Genomic DNA, 16,843 nt, shown 5'->3' on the forward strand with positions numbered 1-16,843 from the left:
TTCTGCTCCTAAGGCATCAATTCTCATTTTCTGCATGCTGGCATAGATTAAAAGGAAATCCATTTTGAGTCAACCAGGCTGGTTTTACATGAGGACCTGTTAGCCCAGAATTGGGTCTAACAAGCACGAGGAAGACAAATCTGAAATGATTGGCTCATGTTACCTTATTTGCCTGGAAAAAAGATAAGCCAATTTCCTTCTTAAGTGGTATACAACAGAATTAGGCATCTATAGGTGTAACATATGTATTTTTCCTTTATATAAAACACAGGTGATATGGCCTGTGAACTCTACATTATAGTCAAGGGCCATGGGCACATTTGATTCATCTTGTGTGTATGCTTATTTTCCTACAGGTTTGAGTGATAGTGTGGTTAGGAAACAAAGGAAACAAACTGCTATAGTTTGCAGAGTTAGAGACTGGGATAGGCAATTCATTTGTGTTCTTTGCCTTCCTTTATTTCATAATTTCCAGGGAAAAAGAAAAAATAAAAATATTGCCCCCTAGGTCTGTTTGCAGTAGATTTTGGTTATACCAAAACATTTCTCGCTTAAAGAAACTTTTGTGGTTTGGTTTAATTAGAAAGTGGGTGGGACCAAGATTTCATTAATAAACACGCATCTGATTACATGAGAAGTTCAAGATATTCTCATCAAACAAACATTGCCCTTGTAGATGGGGTTGATATCAGTCCTCATTCTCCATCAATACTTTACCTTCTACCATCTCCACCCTAACAGATGACACGTCTTGTCTATAAATGTTGATGGTCTTCAGAGTTGATGACTAGCACAGATCTGAGGTATGAGCAAGAATGACTGAAGAGAAGCTAACCAGAGAGCATTTTCTGTGCTGCTGCATTTGACTTCATCTCTGCCTGTCCCCTTTTGTGTTAACTCTTCAATGTTTTAAAAGCAAAGTAACAACCAGGCAAATGTGACACATATTTAGCCATTAGCGTGGGCGGACTAAAGGGAGGAACTTTTTCCCCATTCCTTTCAGACAAATGGCTGAAGCCCCAAATCATGAGGTTTGTTTACAGTTATTTTCTTAATGCAGAGCTGTGAGTGGCAGGAGCTGGTTGATGAACCAAAACCCACCCAGTTCTCCTCATAGCCTGAGAAAGTAGTCAGGTGAACAAAGAACTTGGAGATTCATGGGCTTGAAGGTCAGAAAGGACCTTGCCATTATACTGCCTAATGTCCTACTCTCAGTTTCTGCTAGAAACATGATTGAATCATGACTAAAAAAACCAAAACTAATCTCATCTTAAAGACTTCAAGCAATGGTGAGTCAACCACCTACCCTCATAAGATGTTCTAGTGATTAATTTTCCTCACAGCTCAGAAATTGCTTCCTGCAGTGAAGCTTTAGTTCTGTTTAGCACTTGTATTTGTGGAGCTGAAATGTTCAGATTTTGCAAAATAATACTATATCACTAAGATGGTTCTGCTCTGTTTTAGAGTGTGGTAGATCAAAGTTTTTCATCCAAAGGGATGCATAGCTCAAAGGGTTGGGACATAAAGTCTATCAGCGTTAGGTCATCAATGTGGCTATCTGATGGGAGGTCAGACCACTGCCATGCCAGTAGTTCTTAATTTAGCAGGAGACAAGAAAATGGAAATGAGGCTCCAGAGCATTCAGAAATTTTGCCAGTCTTGTTTATAGAAGTGGTACCACGATCAAAGATATAATAATCATGCATGATGCAAGCTGAAAGATGAAAACCAAACAAGACTAGTCCTACCTTGGGCAGGTAATATTTAATTACAAGCTGCACCTGATTGATCTTCTAATTGCATTGAGTCTGCATCACTGCAGGTCATCTCTGAAGAGGTGTTCAGCCTTTGCATTCTTGATGTGCCGAAGAAATGTGTTGGGTTGAACTCCTCAGCAATCTAAGCATGTTGTGCCCCATGCTGCCATTTGGGAGACATAGCCACAACTAATTACATACCTACCAAAGAAAACATAAACCCAGCAGTTCTGGAGCACAACTGTTTTTTATGATTGGATAAAATCAAAGAGGTGGGCTGCCCTCATCCTCCTAGGTCTGCTCTAGCCCAAGCTACTCCCAGGGGAAGATGGTCTCTGGAGTCATAGTGGATGCAGTTTTTTGATATGACAGTGCAGGCCAGGAGTTTTGTACTAATTCTGCCTATGTCAGAGCTAAATACCCATCTAGTTGAGCTGTCAGCTAGTGCCTTTCAGTAACTTCATGCTCATAGGGAAAGAACAAATTAAGTGTGGAAGGAAAAAAAGAGTCTTTCAACTTTGGCTAACTGTCTCAATCAATATCTCTGCCTTTGTTCTTTATTTGTTTAGCATGGTAGCATGGATTTTACAAGATTCATGTGGCACATTGATCAAAAAATCAGAAAAAGGACAAATGGGCAGAGACATTGACTCAGATTTTGCTTTAAGTATCTTCTGCCTGAGGTCTAAATGCCATTGTAATTGTACCACACCAGATAGCTGTCAGCTAATCTTTTTTATTAGTTTGAATTTAGAAAACTGGATTGCAGCATATTAAAAGTTGGTTAAGAGCAGATAGGTTTTGAATTGAGGAATCTAATTAACCTTGCTAGAAAGCTGTAAGGCGCTATATTAAGTCATGAAAATAATTTGTTGGAATAATTACATTTGCACTGTCAGGCTGGAGAAAGGTCATTTTACATGGCCCACCAGCACTCTGGGATCTTTTCTGTAACCATCTTCCTTCTGAAATTTCACTTGCCATATCTCTGGTTTTCAAACCATCTTGATTCTGGAGTCACTGTGGGCACAGCTGAGGTTCCTGGGGAAGGAATAGGAGTAGGAACCACTGAAGTCTCTGTGCCCTGTAAATGCCAGCTGGTACTGGGGTTAAACCGTGATGCCAAGTGAACTGAGTTCAGGAGCAGGTCAGCCAGCACTTCCATCAAGTCTGTGCTCACTGCACCTCCCTCCAGCTTCCCTGGGTGGAAATAACTGATGGTGGTTTCAGAGTCTGGGAACTTTTCTAGCCAGTGATAGCCCAAGCAAGCACAAAGAGCTGGCAGCATGGCATGGTTCATACTGTGTTCCCAGGGAGCCTGGATGCATGGTAACAGCCAGGAGCAGCATCCTGGAGGCACACTTCGGAGAAGCAAGATCACAGTTTGCAGATGTTTGTTGGTTGGACTTACCACAGCAGCATGATCCAGTCACTGGGAAATCCTCTAGGGGCCATTGACAAGGCAGTACTTAAGCATGGAAATATCATTAAATATAATAATAGTAATAATAATAATAGTAATAATGATGATGATGACAACAAAAAACAAAGAAAAACCAAAAACCCACTGTGAATGTTTAGGAGTTAAACATACCTATTGGTTATTCTGCCTAACTAGAGTTTTGTGGTAAGGCCACGTTACTAAACTAAGTCTACACGCCCTGATTTTTGGTGTATGTCCCTTCCTACCCTCCTGTAGGGCATGGAGTGACTTAAGGAGTAGCTTCTCCTGAAAAGTGCTTGGTAGGTCAGCAAATTGAAGTCTCTTAAGTCTAAGCTACTCTTCCTTCTTTACTGCTGATTGAGTTGCTGATCTGTGGTACTTGGCTGGTCTTAATCAAAAATGCCCTTTTACTAGAAAGGATTCCCAAATGTGTTATGTACTGTGCAGTAGGGATGGTTTCTGTCTGTCGTGGCCCCCCCCCCCGTTGATAAATGTGCTATTGTAGATAGGTGTAGAATCATAAAATCATTAAATAGTTAGGGTTGGAAAGGATCTCAAGATTATCCAGTTCCAACCCCCCATCCATGGGCAGGGACACCTCACACTAAACAATGTCACCTGAGGCTTTGTTCAGCCTGGCCTCGAGAACAGCCAGGGATGGAGCATTCACAGCTTCCCTGGACACCCACTCCAGTGCCTCACCACCCTTACAGGAAAGAATTTCCTCCTTATATCCAATCTAAACTTCCCCTGTTTAAGTTTTAACCCGTTACCCCTTGTCCTATCACTACAGTCCCTAGTGAAGAGTCCCTCTCCAGCATCCGTGTAGGCCCCCTTCAGATACTGGAAGGCTGCTATGTGGTCTCCACGCAGCCTTCTCTTCTCCAGGCTGAACAGCTCCAACTTTCTCAGCCTATCTTCATATGGGAGGTGCTCCAGTCCCCTGATCATCCTTGTGGCCCTCCTCTGGACTTGTTCCAACAGATCCATGTCCTGTTTATGTTGAGGACACCAGAACTGTACACAATACCCCAAGTGAGGTCTCATGAGAGCAGAGTAGAAGGGCAGGATCACCTCCTTCAACCTGCTGGTCACACTCCTTTTGATGCAGCCCAGGATACGGTTGGCTTTCTGGGCTGGGAGCGCACACTACAGCTGCCTCGTGTTCATTTTCTCATCAACCAACACCCCCAAGTCCTTCTCCACAGGGCTGCCCTGAATCTCTTCTCTGCCCAGCCTATAGCTGTGCCTGGGATTGGTCCAACCCAGGTGTAGGACCTTGCGCTTGGTATGCTTAAATTTCATAAGGTTGGCACCTGCTCACCTCACAAGTGTGTCAAGGTCCCTCTGGATGATATCCTTTCCTTCCAGCCTATCAGCTTGGTGTCATCATCAAACTTGCTGAGGGTGCACTCAATCCCACTGTCCATGTCAGCGACAAAGATGTTGAACAAGACTGGTCCCAACGCCAATCCCTGAGGGACACCACTCGTTACTGGTCTCCAACTGGACATTGAGCCATTGACCACAACTCTTGTGTGTGGCCGTCCAGCCAGTTCTTTATCCACCGAGTGGTCCACCTATCAAATTGATGTCTCTCCAATTTAGAGACAAGGATGTTGTGTGGGACAGTGTTGAACGCTTTGCACAAGTCCAGGTAGATGAAGTCAACTGCTCTACCCCTGTCCATCAGTTCTGTAGCCCCATCATAGAAGGCCACCAAATTGATCAGGCAGGATTTCCCCTTAGTGAAGCCATACTGGCTGTCACCAAGCACCTTGTTGATTTTCATGTGCCTTAGCATGCGTTCCAGGAGAATCTGCTCCAAGATTTTGCCAGGCACAGAGGTGAGACTGACTGGTCTGTAGTTCTCTGAGTCATCCATTTTCCCCTTCTTGAAAATGAGGGTTATATTTCCCTTTTTCCAGTCTTTGGCAACTTCAGCTGACTGCCATGATTTTTCAAATGTGATGGACAGTGGCTTAGCAACTTCATTCGTTAGGTCCTTCAGGACATGAGGATGGATTTCATCAGGTTCAATGGACTTGTGCCTGTTCAAGTTCTTAAGATGAACCATATCCTCCCCTATAGTGGGCCTAGGATCATCGTTCTCACAATCCCTGCATCTGCCTTCCAAGACTTGGGTGGTGTGGTCAGAGCATTTGCCAGTGAAGGCTGAGGCAAAGAAGTCATTGAGAACCTCAGCCTTCTCCAAATCCAGGGTAGCCAATTTTCCTGATAGGTTCTGGAGAGGGCCCATGTTATCCCTAGTCTGTCTTTTATTCACAATGTACCTACAGGATCCCTTCCTGTTATCTTTCACATCACTAGACAAGTTTAATTCTAACTGATTTGTTGGGAAAAAAAACAACCAACAATAAAAGAATACTTTGTGGAGTGGAAATTGGATAAGGATGGGAGAGGAGAAATGAGTATTTACAGGAGATTAGGATGAAACTATCAAAACTGTTTGTTGGCCACAATGGGAAACTAAAACCCTTTATTTTTCACTAGAAAAAAAAAAGTAAACCAACAAAAAGAAAACCAAAACCAAGAAAAAAAAAAAAACACACCAAAAATCCCCAGCAAAACACACACACAAAGATCACAACAGTTCTTTGTGGACCACTGTTTCAAGTCTCATAGAAAGAAGTTACTTCTGGCAGCTTATCAGTCTCTATCACCATGCAGACAGTGCTGATTAAGATTGGAAAAGTGCCTTCAGGGCCTCTCATCTCCTGTTGCCTTCTGGACTATGTCCCAGCTGAGTCACTCCCCACAGCACAGGAGTTTCCCTGATGGGTGGGAAGAAACTTTTGCTGCTATTTTGCCATAAGTACTGAAAGCTACCAAAGGAATCACCAGTTTCTTTCACAGCTATTTGCTAGCTTAGAGGTCTCCTTTTGTAGTTCTAGTATGCTGTAGCGGGATGCACACGGGGAGAAGAGAGGTACTAAAATGATCCTGTTGAAAATACTCAGCTTGTGTGATGAAGAGACATTGATTTGTCTCAGAGCTGATAATACAGGAAATAGTTTTCTTATGTGCATTTGCTGTATGCCTGACTTGGGCAGTGGGAAAAGCAGTGCAGAATTATGCTGAGGAGCAAGACCGACAAGCAGGATGCTTGACTTCCTTTTCTGCTTCTCATCCTGACCTCTTGTGAGACCTGTGGCAGATAATGTTACCTTTCCAAACTTCCTTTTTCATCTTTTCACCCTATTTGTAGGCTACTTATTCTGTATAGTCCTTCAGTCAGGAGCTGATTAACAACAAGAGTTGCATGAGTGCTCCCCGCAGAGAAACCTTCTTCAGTAGTTCTTTGAGATGCTTTGTCACAGTTAAAACTAAAGAATGATAAGTGGCACTAGTATTGAATCTGTCAAGGCTCTGTCAACCTTTCCACTCACTGGTTTTGTGTCTGCATTAGGCTTCCATGTGTAAGCTAAAGATCCTTCACTAGGTGCAGAGACCTGGTGTCCAAACAGCGTTGAAGGCGTTCCCTAATTTTACTTCTTGAGAGGCAGGACACAGGTTAGCAGATAGCAGTCCGCATAAGATATGGGAGACAGTGTGGCAGAGTCATAGAAGCTTCAGATAAGGAGGCACACTAGGTTGTCCAGATACAGCTTCCTTCAGCTCATGTTGCCTTTATTTCCTTTGACGTGGGTTTGTGCACTGAACAGTTCTACTGTCTCTAAACTGAGTACAGTCTGCATTGCGTTTCAGTCTTCATCAGGCATTTTTGCAGCCTCTAAGAGGCTCAGGTAGTCTTTTAGTTTCATCTGAATTATCACCAAAAAAAGGAAGTTGTCATATCTTTCCTGTATTCCTATGTCTCTTCTGAAAAGGTTATCATTAAAATATGCATATTATTAGTAGTAGTATTATTGCAAAAGCATAATTGCATCATAATTTTGCCATATGATGTGTCATCGTGCCTTTTGTTTAAAGGCAAGTTTTCTGGTGCAAGGTAGTGTACGTCCTCATCTGAACAACATCGAGGTCAGAAAATAGTAGGTTATATTTTCAGCGACAGATGTGCCGACCATTTTTTGTTATGTAATCTCTTACAAAAGCAGGAATAACAGACATATAATAGGGACCCTTTTCTCCGTTGTGCTTCAAGTTACTATTTTTTATGTTCAAGCTATATTCCGGCATTCGCACACAGGCTACAAAGACTGGGAGCAGCCTGCATTCAGGGAGGTCATAGTGCAGTACCATCAACAACCATCTGCCCTCTTGTGGCCTGCCGCAAGGGGAGTCATCCTCCCTCTGCTCCCCAGGGGCTTCAATTACCCTGGTAAATGGCTTTCAGAGCCTGTTTCTTCAGTCTCATTTCTGTCAGTGCTTGCCACCCCCTTCTAGCTTTCTTTCACGGAGTCTGTGACTGCCATCATCCTTTTGCAGCAAGTGCAGGTAGAGCTTGGAGAGCAGATTTATAAAGATAGTCCCAATGCAACATACGGGGTGAATTTTGGCCTACAGTTCCAAAGTGGGAAAAGAAAATGAAGAGGCCAGTAAGTGGTTGGAGAGCAAAATATACCATGTGTACATGCATTTATCTCCAGCCATCAGAAAGGCAAGAGAAAAAAGGTACCCAGAGGCTGTGAGCTGATTTAAGTTGCTTTTCAACATTTCAAAGACTGTAAAGGGATGCAAAAACTCAGTTCTTCCTGCTATTGATGTGACCCACATTCTATTCTGCAGTAATTGTGGGAAAGATGTTTTGTGAAGCTAAGCACCTATATCTTATTATGACAGGGGTCTTAGTCTTATAAAGTCTTGAGTGTACATGTCTTAATGAAGGTCAAGCAGACGTAGCAGTCAAGATTGAGGGCAGGTTGCACTCCTATAAGCCCTGAGTACCTGGTACCCACATGTGCCAGGAAGACTCACATTCCCTTTTGCCTCTTCTTATCCATACAAGGGTGGAGGAGATGTTGGGTCATGAGTGTTTGTGAAGCACAGTCTCTTGAGAGACCTATACTGCTTCACAGATATGATCCAACTCTTGCAGCAAACCTAGAATTACCCTTTGTTTTTGTAGACGATAAAATGCCAGCTGGAACAGATTGCAAGCAACATGACTTCCTTGGTGGTTTTAAGTCCCTGGTTTAGCTTGAATTGCTGGCAGTCAACCTAGACGTCTTTTTACTTTTAGACAGAACTGATTTGATGCAGAAGTCATTTAACAGAGAATAAGTGCAGAATACCAAGGCAGCATTTTAGCAAAGGGATTTCTATGATCCCCTCTGTGCTGTGAAAGAAAGGTGGGTTTCAGGCCATTAGTGGAATTAGGTTTGTCCAACAGTCGGTAAATGAAAGCTGACAATTTCCTGCTGTCTTCTGTGGGAAGTTAAATGTGATAATGAAGCATCTAGGATGTGTCTTTCTAAAGTACAGCTGTATTCTACAGGATTCTTCAGCATGTTTAAAAATTAACATATCCACAGAAAAAATAATGCATGAATGTGGACAATGATGAGGCTACTGTTCAACCCCCACACCCCAAATTAATAGTCCTACATGAAAACAAAGTAAGTCTTTCTACCTTTATTTCAGAAACTGTTCAAAGAGAATCTAGCTTGCTTAGTGCCCAAAGTAAACTGTGGACTGAAATTGCAAAAGAATTGATAATGAGCCATCAAGACTTTGGCTGCAGGTCATTAGGAGGCAAAAGTGTGACCTACCTTATGGCTGGTTCCTGCCCCGCATGAAATTAGTTGGCTGGTCTCAGGGGGTTCTCCGTGGTACATCATCACCTCATTGAAAAACATCAGTTGTGGTACCCGAAGGACCCTTGGTTGGGAATCAACTTGAAGAGGCCAGGAGCTCAAAACAGACTGTTAGTCTAGGGGCATGTAGGATGGGGAAGGTTTGTTCTCCCTCTCCCCTGTTTGATCTTTTTTATGGAGACAAGTGAAGCCAGGAGTTTCCATCCAGGATTTCATAAGCACTAAGTTCTCATACACAGGTATTTTAAGATGGGATATATGTATGTGTGTCTATGAGTGAGTGAGACTCTTTTTCTGGATTGTAGTTATATAGAAATAATTTTCACTTCAGATAGAGAAGTGAAACCAGGAGTTTCCATCCAGGATTTCATAAGCAGTAAGTTCTCATGCACAGGTATTTTAAGATGGGATATATGTATGTGTGTTTGTGAATGAGTGAGACTCTTTTTCTGGATTGTAGTTTTAAAGAAATAGTTTTCACTTCAGATAGAGCTCTGGAATGTTTTAAGCCTCAAGACATTCTTTCTTGGTCATAACTCGGTCATAACATAGCTAAGCTGTGGAGAGAGATGCAGGCAGTCAGTTTTGGAGCTGAAGTTAGAAACCACACTTCCAGCTGTGCAGTCCTGGACAAATCTCTGTCTCAGTGACATGAAAACAGATTAATTTCTCTTTGTTTTGAGTTAGTTATGCACATGACCTGGCATAAATGAACCCCTTTTTTTCTTTTTAAAACTGAAAACAGCTAACCTATTGTTTGAAGCTGGTTGCATTAAATTTGCCATAGCATCCGTGTTACATTATGGCTTATTTGTACTGCAGTAACATCTAAGGCCTGCTAGCAAGACTGTGGTCATGCTGCACTATGTGCAAATTAAACATGAAGTAGGAAACAGTATGCATCCCTCAGAGCTCCCAAGCTGAAAATACAGAATAATAGAACCAGCTAGGTTCTATATGGCAAGGACCAGGAAAATATTATTGTCCTTAATTTACAAACAAGGGGCTGACTGGCAGTTTAGATGACTCACCCAGAGTCATGCAGAGAAACAGTAGCAAGTGGGAATTGAGCCTAGAATTCCTTCAAGTCCCGTGCCTTACCCACAGCCCTGGCCACACTCTTATTTTATGTGAAAGTCAACAAAATGGACTTGTGAGCCTTGTCTGATGGGAAGCCACAGCCAGTCTGAAGGCTCTTCCCAGCATTTAGATCACAAGTCCTATTTTCCAGAGTTAATAATATGGCTGTGAAACTAAGAAAGGAGGAAAAAAGCACTCCAGGATCACACTTAGTAATTTTAACTGCTATTACTGTAATGTACCCACTAATGCTACAACACTTTGGCATTTAGATAGTTCAAGTCTATTAAGAAAATTGATAATTCACGATAGTAATCTGTTACTTTCCAGTCTATCAATCTCAGTTCCATGGGGGTGGGGGCATGGTGTGGCATTTGTTATTTCTTATAGTGTCATGTCTGTCTCATGCTGTCTTTTTTGATAAAATGATTTGTCTCTTGCCAGTAAGTTTTGGGGGTATTTTGAGTGTTATTTGAAGTTTAGTTGGGGGGAAAGGCCATATTTTATCTGAGAGTGAAATATGGTAAAAAAAGAATTAAACGGGCTGTCTCATTTGCTGAGTGTTCTCCAGGCTGTTCTCTTCTGATGGAAACACATCAAAACTGTTTGGTTTTTTCTTTTCTTTTTCTTTTTTTTCTCTTTTTTTTTTTAAGGGATCACTTTGACTCAGAATGTGTGAGATGAATCATAACCCACTTCCTTATCTGAGATGTGAAAAAAATAATAATCTAGCTCTGCTGTCAGTGTCAGCATAATCAATACAGAGTGTTTCTCAGCGGTGCAGAGAGGTAGGGGAAGATTGAAAGAATGAAAAGAATCAAAAGTAGCCAAAATTTCCTGGTGCTTTTAGTGAGCTGCACTGTTTTCATGTCTGCAAATGCCCCTTCCTGTTCATCATGTCCTCTTGGACATGTACACAGTTTTCACGTCTCTGGCAGCAACCCCAAGTCACAACTGTTGCTCAAAAGTCAGGAGACTGTCATCCCAAACTAGTAGGGAGATCACGAGAAGCCAGCCCTGCCAGACATTTGGGATGCTACCAGCAGCTGAGACTAAACCTGTTTCAACTTGTGAAACTTGCTGTTAAGATGTCGCCTGCCTGAACTGTGCCAGCACAGATTTTGTCAGCTGATTAGGAGAGAGTGCCAAAAGCACCATGCCTGTCCTGTGGCCCTTGCCTGAGCCAGCCCCACTGAGGGAAATGGAAAACTTCAAGAGCAATAGGATCGATGTGGGTACAAACCAGAGACAAGAGACCACATCTGATACCTTGTCACCAGCTTTCATTTATGAACTTCTCATTTTCTGTTTTGGGGGGGTTTTTTGTTGGGTTTTTTTTTTTTCTTGTGTGTCTGCCGAAGCATACACAGAGATGTAGAAATACTTATGTCTGGTACTGTGAACCAAGAGTGAGGGCTTAAAAACTATGTTCACAGCACCAGGGTCTAAAGGGGACAGCATAGGTAGGTGTGTGGGGTTTAGCAGTTGATAAAATTAATCTCCACATTGAGCACAGTGTTTCAGTAAACACCCTAGCAATACCAGGACTCTTTGTAGACAGCTTAGAGTGTGGACGCCTGTCCACAGGTAAAGACAGGCAGCTGGACTTGAGATGTGAATTATTTTGTCTTGTAGAACCCTCAAATTACTGTCCCAGTCATACTGAACTGTTTCTTGAAAGCTGTAAATCAGGCTGTATTCAGTTAGCAGAAGTGTTCACCTTTAATATACAAATTCCTTAACAATTCTGGTTCCAGACAGTATCTTGAGAGGTTAATAATTACTAAGTGCATGCTTTGATTCTGTCTGTGCTGTCAGGGGCAGACCAGGCAGATGTGCATCATTTTGTGTGAGGGCAGGTTTGAAGAAGGGGAAGTTTCTGGAGGGCGTGTTTAGTGAGTTTTGTTGTCACTTTAAATTACACTCTCAAAAAAACCCTAAGCTTTTAAAATCTGTTAGCACTGAAAGGCAAGTGAGCTTCCAAAAAACCTGCAGAAAGCCTGAGGTCTTTTACCTTAACTTTTCTCATGAGTGGATGACTGGCTGAGACATGACAATACTGACTTTACACCACTTTTTAATGAAAGGATTGTTTGTGATCACATGAACTAAAGAACTGTGTCTGACTGAGCTTTCCTGGAGGGAGACATTTGGAAGGGACTCTAATGTGGGTCACTTACTCTCTGCAGAAGACTGTCACGTGCAGTCAGCTCTTTAGGACAGGAAAGTCCTAGCAATCGTCATTGCCAATGTGGAGTTATTTCTGGTCATGTGTACTTGTTGTCATCTCCACAAGCTGGGCAGCTGCTTCTCATTTCTGTCCCATAGACGAAATTAGTATATATATGTGTGTGTATGTGTCAGTGTGAAAATAAATATACAGTGCAGGATGTTACATGGATCCTGGATTCTGAAGCATTCCGTTCTTTCCTACTCTCCATCTAAACATCTTGCATGAGCTGATCCAGCTCACAATGCCTACATGGTCTTGTGAAGTGTGACTGTCTCCAGCATTGGCAAATCTGATGTGTGTGTTTAGAGCAGGAACGAAGGTGTAGAGGGAGGACAGGACTGTTGTGGGTATGGCTACAGTAAGAGGGGATGTTTGAGTAGATTTTTAAATTTACCATCATCTATCTTTATATATATATAAACACTGGCTTCACTAAAGATAAAATGTCAAAGCACAGGCTTCAGTGTGTTCCATTAGACCAATACTCATGATGAAACAACCATAACCTCTTTTTGTATGTATACTCAATTTCTATGCAAGGCAGCAAAAAGAGGAGGGAAGAAGGAGGTTGCTTACGGTCAAAATTATTTTCACTGTTTTTTCACAAGTGTAATTCAAAAGATGAAGAAAGTGGAGCATGTGCACTGCAAATGTGCGCAGCTGGTACATTGCCATCTCTATGGCATCCATCCTTCAGAAGGGCGGTTGAGGAGAGTCAGAAGGTCCAGCTCTAAGTGAAAGCTTGTCATTTAATCTCTTTCAGTCTCTTTCTGCACTGCTGTGTCTATACGGAGTGAAGGGTGGAACCTGCTCTGTTTGCTCACTCAAGAGAGTGACAGATACGTTCAACTCCGGGGGGCTTAGGTAAAAAACTGCAGGTAACACAAGTTTCAGGAGCCTCAGCAGGAGAGTCAGAGTCAGGCTTCTAAAAAGAGGCCACCTCCAAGTTTAGGGCAGATGGACATTGCCATTCTGAGGTTACAGATCTGTGCCCTGAGCTGGTCCTGGTCATGCTATGTTCATAAGTAAAGGGCTTTGATCTAGGTGTGGCTTGGTCATTTAAACGAAACCAGTACTTCATAGACAGCCAATTAGTCTTGGGATCTTGGTGGGTTTTTCTGTTATTTCTTTGTTCTGATTATATTAGAGCATTGGGTTAGGACTCATAACTAAGCTGTTTCAGGTCTGCCAGACTGTGTTTCCTTCTGTTTTGCTCAATTGCAAGGTGTTCACACACAGTCTCACTGCCTATTGCCCTTTTCAGAGCAACTTTCTTTCATCTAGGAGGGAAGATGGCTGACCTGTGGCCTTGAGTCTCATATAAATTAACGAAGTCCTGAGACTATGAGTAACAGCTGTTAGGCAGCAAGTAGGAATGGTGTGCATCCAGCAAATGTCTGATTACCAGAGCTTTTCTGGCCTAGGAAAATTGCAGCTCTTCAGAAGAATAAGTAGCATTTTACAGGGTTGTGTTTGAGAGCATGGTCTAATCGTGGTGCATGGTGGGTCCCATCTCAATAGGTGTGTGTTGACTAGAAGATGCAAGACATCAGCTTGGCTAGGTGGTCTGGCTAAATACAGACTAACTTCTCAGGTGATCAGTGTGTGCAGTGGCTTCATGCTTGTGCTCTGGGGACAGGGGAGAACAAAATATGTAGCGGAAATAACACCATGAAATTAGATATTCATATTATTTCCCACAATATTTTTTATTAAATTATTAAACTAAATTTATTAAACAAAATAATTAGTTTTATTAATTTTATGTCCCTCTTAGCTGGGAGGTGACCAGTCATACCATACATGGGTCATCTGAAGAAAAAGTTCTTAGGTCTTTAGTCTGTGTTTTCCAAAATGCCAGTCTATCTCTTACTTGTTACGGAGGGGTTGCTTTGACTTTCTTGTGAAGCAGTACTGTAATTCAGACTTTTTACAGGTATTCTAATATTTGGACATGGATCAGAAGCTTAACTCAAACATTTCTGGAGCCATCTGGCCTAGAACATGGCCTGGATACTTCCCAGGAGCTGCATAATTGCATGTTATTTCACAGGTCCTCATCTGTGCAGAGGCTGCAAAGAGGATGCTTAGAGAACTGCAAAACAATGAACGATGTTTCCAAAATTTTTATTGAAAACAATGAAAGATACTTCCACAATTTTTGAAGACTCAAACATTTGCATGTTTGCACAGTGTGAATAATAGCTTCCCTGTTCTGTCCATCATATCTGACTTTGTCAACATAACAAAGTTGCATCATTTTAGGTTCAGATGGAAACCAACTGCCTTAAACTTGCATTGGCTTTCTGGGAGTGGTCATATAAGTTCAAAAGCTCCTGATGCTAAGGTTACATCAGTTAAATCAGGCTTGGGATAAACTGAAATGAGTGTCTCTACACATACCTCAGGTCTAAATTTGGAGGTCTAGTGGATTTCTGTTATTGCATGTAAACAAGTCCATCAGTTTTCCCTACTGTCATACCAAAGTGCTTAATGAGGATTAAATATATTTACCATCTTTACAGTGAACTCCCATGCATGTAGGAAACCAGTTAAGAGCACTCTTGAAAATTCAGAGCACAACGATTTGCCAACTTTGTTCATACGGAGGTTGCCGTCACAGGTTCAGGATGTTCTAGATGTTTTTCAACACTGAGTTTTTGGCAAACACTTATAATCCTTGCTGATGATAGCCTTTTCTAATGACTGCTCAAGGACATTGGGCTGGCAGGACTCATCATGACCTCTGGATATCAGATCGGTCTTTTCCAGTTGGTTCAGCCCTGTCACGAAGGCGGAAGGTTTTGGGGGTTTCAGTTTCCATCAGTGCAAAATTCTCAGGTCAAGAATCGTGTGAATAATTAAGGAGACGGGTTGGTGCCCTTTGTATGGAAGCCAATTTAGAAAGAACCTTCCATCTTAGAAATGTAATACTTTGAACGTGCCTTTGTAGATGCTGATCAACATCAGAGCCTCCTTATGGAGGGCTTCAGATTAAATGTCAGGACAATCTATCATGATAAATATGGATCAGAACCTGCATTTCCTATGTCTCCTACTGTCGGTAAGCAGGGCCTAGAGTCCTTAACCACGTTAAACAGAGCTGTCTGAGGGCCACTAGAGAGCTTGGCTTTATGGTATTAGTGGGTTTTTTAACTTATTATTTTCTAAACCTTGCTAATTATGAATCAACAGTGTAGGATGTGTGAGAGTGACACATGCAATTGTGCAGACGGATTTTCCACATACTTTCTTTAAATAAAATAATAATTTTTATAAATATGTCTCATATTTTACACTAATTTGCTTCTAATGGGGGTGAAGCAAGAAAACTTTTTGTCTCCTTTTCTATCAAGCTCTGAGAATGTGACAGTCAGGTGGGAATAATGATCTACGGATGCTTGATATCATCCTGCTCCATCATGAACTCCAGATATGCAGCACAGGGAGTTAATTTTGAACATAGTTTAGAAAAGTTGCCAGTAAAGCAGGTCCCCTCACCCAGAGGATGAGCAGAATTGTAATTATTACATAATTACATTAATATAATTAATATGGTATCACCAACATCAAATGTAATTTTAAAAGGACTTTTGTTCTCAATACCCATGTCACATTTTAAGGTTATGACATGTGTGGTCATCCTGAGTAGAAACAAATGTTTCACATCCCCTCAGAATGGGAGTGCCTGTCCATTCTAGGTTGTAAAGCTCTTGTTATTTGTCTAAGAGAGTAAACAAATATTGGACCTTACACCTGGTTGGAAAGGTCCCAGATTTTGAGGCAAAGAAGGAAACCTCTGTCCAGTAGGTTGCTTTAATGAATGAAAACAGTTAGTTGATTCCAGCTGCTGAAACAGTTGGAGCGCTGGAATTCAGTGCAAGGGACAGTGGATGGTCAGCATATAGGTGAGGCAGTTTCCAGCACCTGATGGAGGTGATTTATGGGAGGGTTGCTGTAAACACACAGACAGCGCATGTTTCAGAACAGCACGGAAGCTTTGACCTGGTGCTCGATTGTGAAAGGCAGAGTTTTTCAAAGACCTTAAATAAATGAGGTGCTGTTTGAAATTTGGTGGAGTATCTTCTAATGCAGTCAGACACCTTTGAAAACCCCAAACCTCAAAGCTGTTGGGGATATGAGAGTTGCCATTTGTTCAAGACTCTACTCTTTGTGGGATCTAGCTTTTCTCCACCTTTTTTTTTTTTTTCTTCTTTTCATTTTTAACAGGAGGAGGACAGGTTCTCTCCTTGTTTCTTGGGTTTTGTCAGACGTTTTTCACCAGGCAGGCATGCAGGAGGCAAGCCAGGTTGGTAGGCTAGAGCCATTGGCACAGGAATCATCTCTGACTCAAAACTTCACCATTACTCAGGTGTTTTCAACTTGTTCACTGAACAGGGCCTTTGGTAAAAATCATGTTATGCCACTACCCTCCCAGTGATGCAGCGAGGCAGACAAGCTGCCGAATACCAGCTGGACTACAGCCAGGCTATGGAAGAGTGAATTGAGTCATTCATGCCCAACAGAGGATGTGATTTTTGGCTGGTGCCTGTGCTGGGCTTATGAAATGGGTTGGCTGGGCTAGGGG

At 42.1% G+C, this 16,843-nt stretch overlaps 1 protein-coding gene across 6 annotated transcripts in view; it reads left to right on the forward strand.

Moving 5' to 3' along the window:
• Window positions 1-16,843, forward strand: part of LOC133209908 (lipoma-preferred partner homolog) — a 313,797-nt gene that overhangs the window by 240,998 nt on the left and 55,956 nt on the right. The gene's annotated exons all lie outside the window — the stretch shown is intronic.

The sequence above is a fragment of the Neopsephotus bourkii genome, unplaced genomic scaffold (assembly GCF_033783945.1).
Source record: "Neopsephotus bourkii isolate Nb327-2 ecotype Australia unplaced genomic scaffold, CSIRO-AGI_Nbou_v1 NB_369, whole genome shotgun sequence".
Taxonomy (NCBI): Eukaryota; Metazoa; Chordata; class Aves; order Psittaciformes; family Psittacidae; genus Neopsephotus; species Neopsephotus bourkii.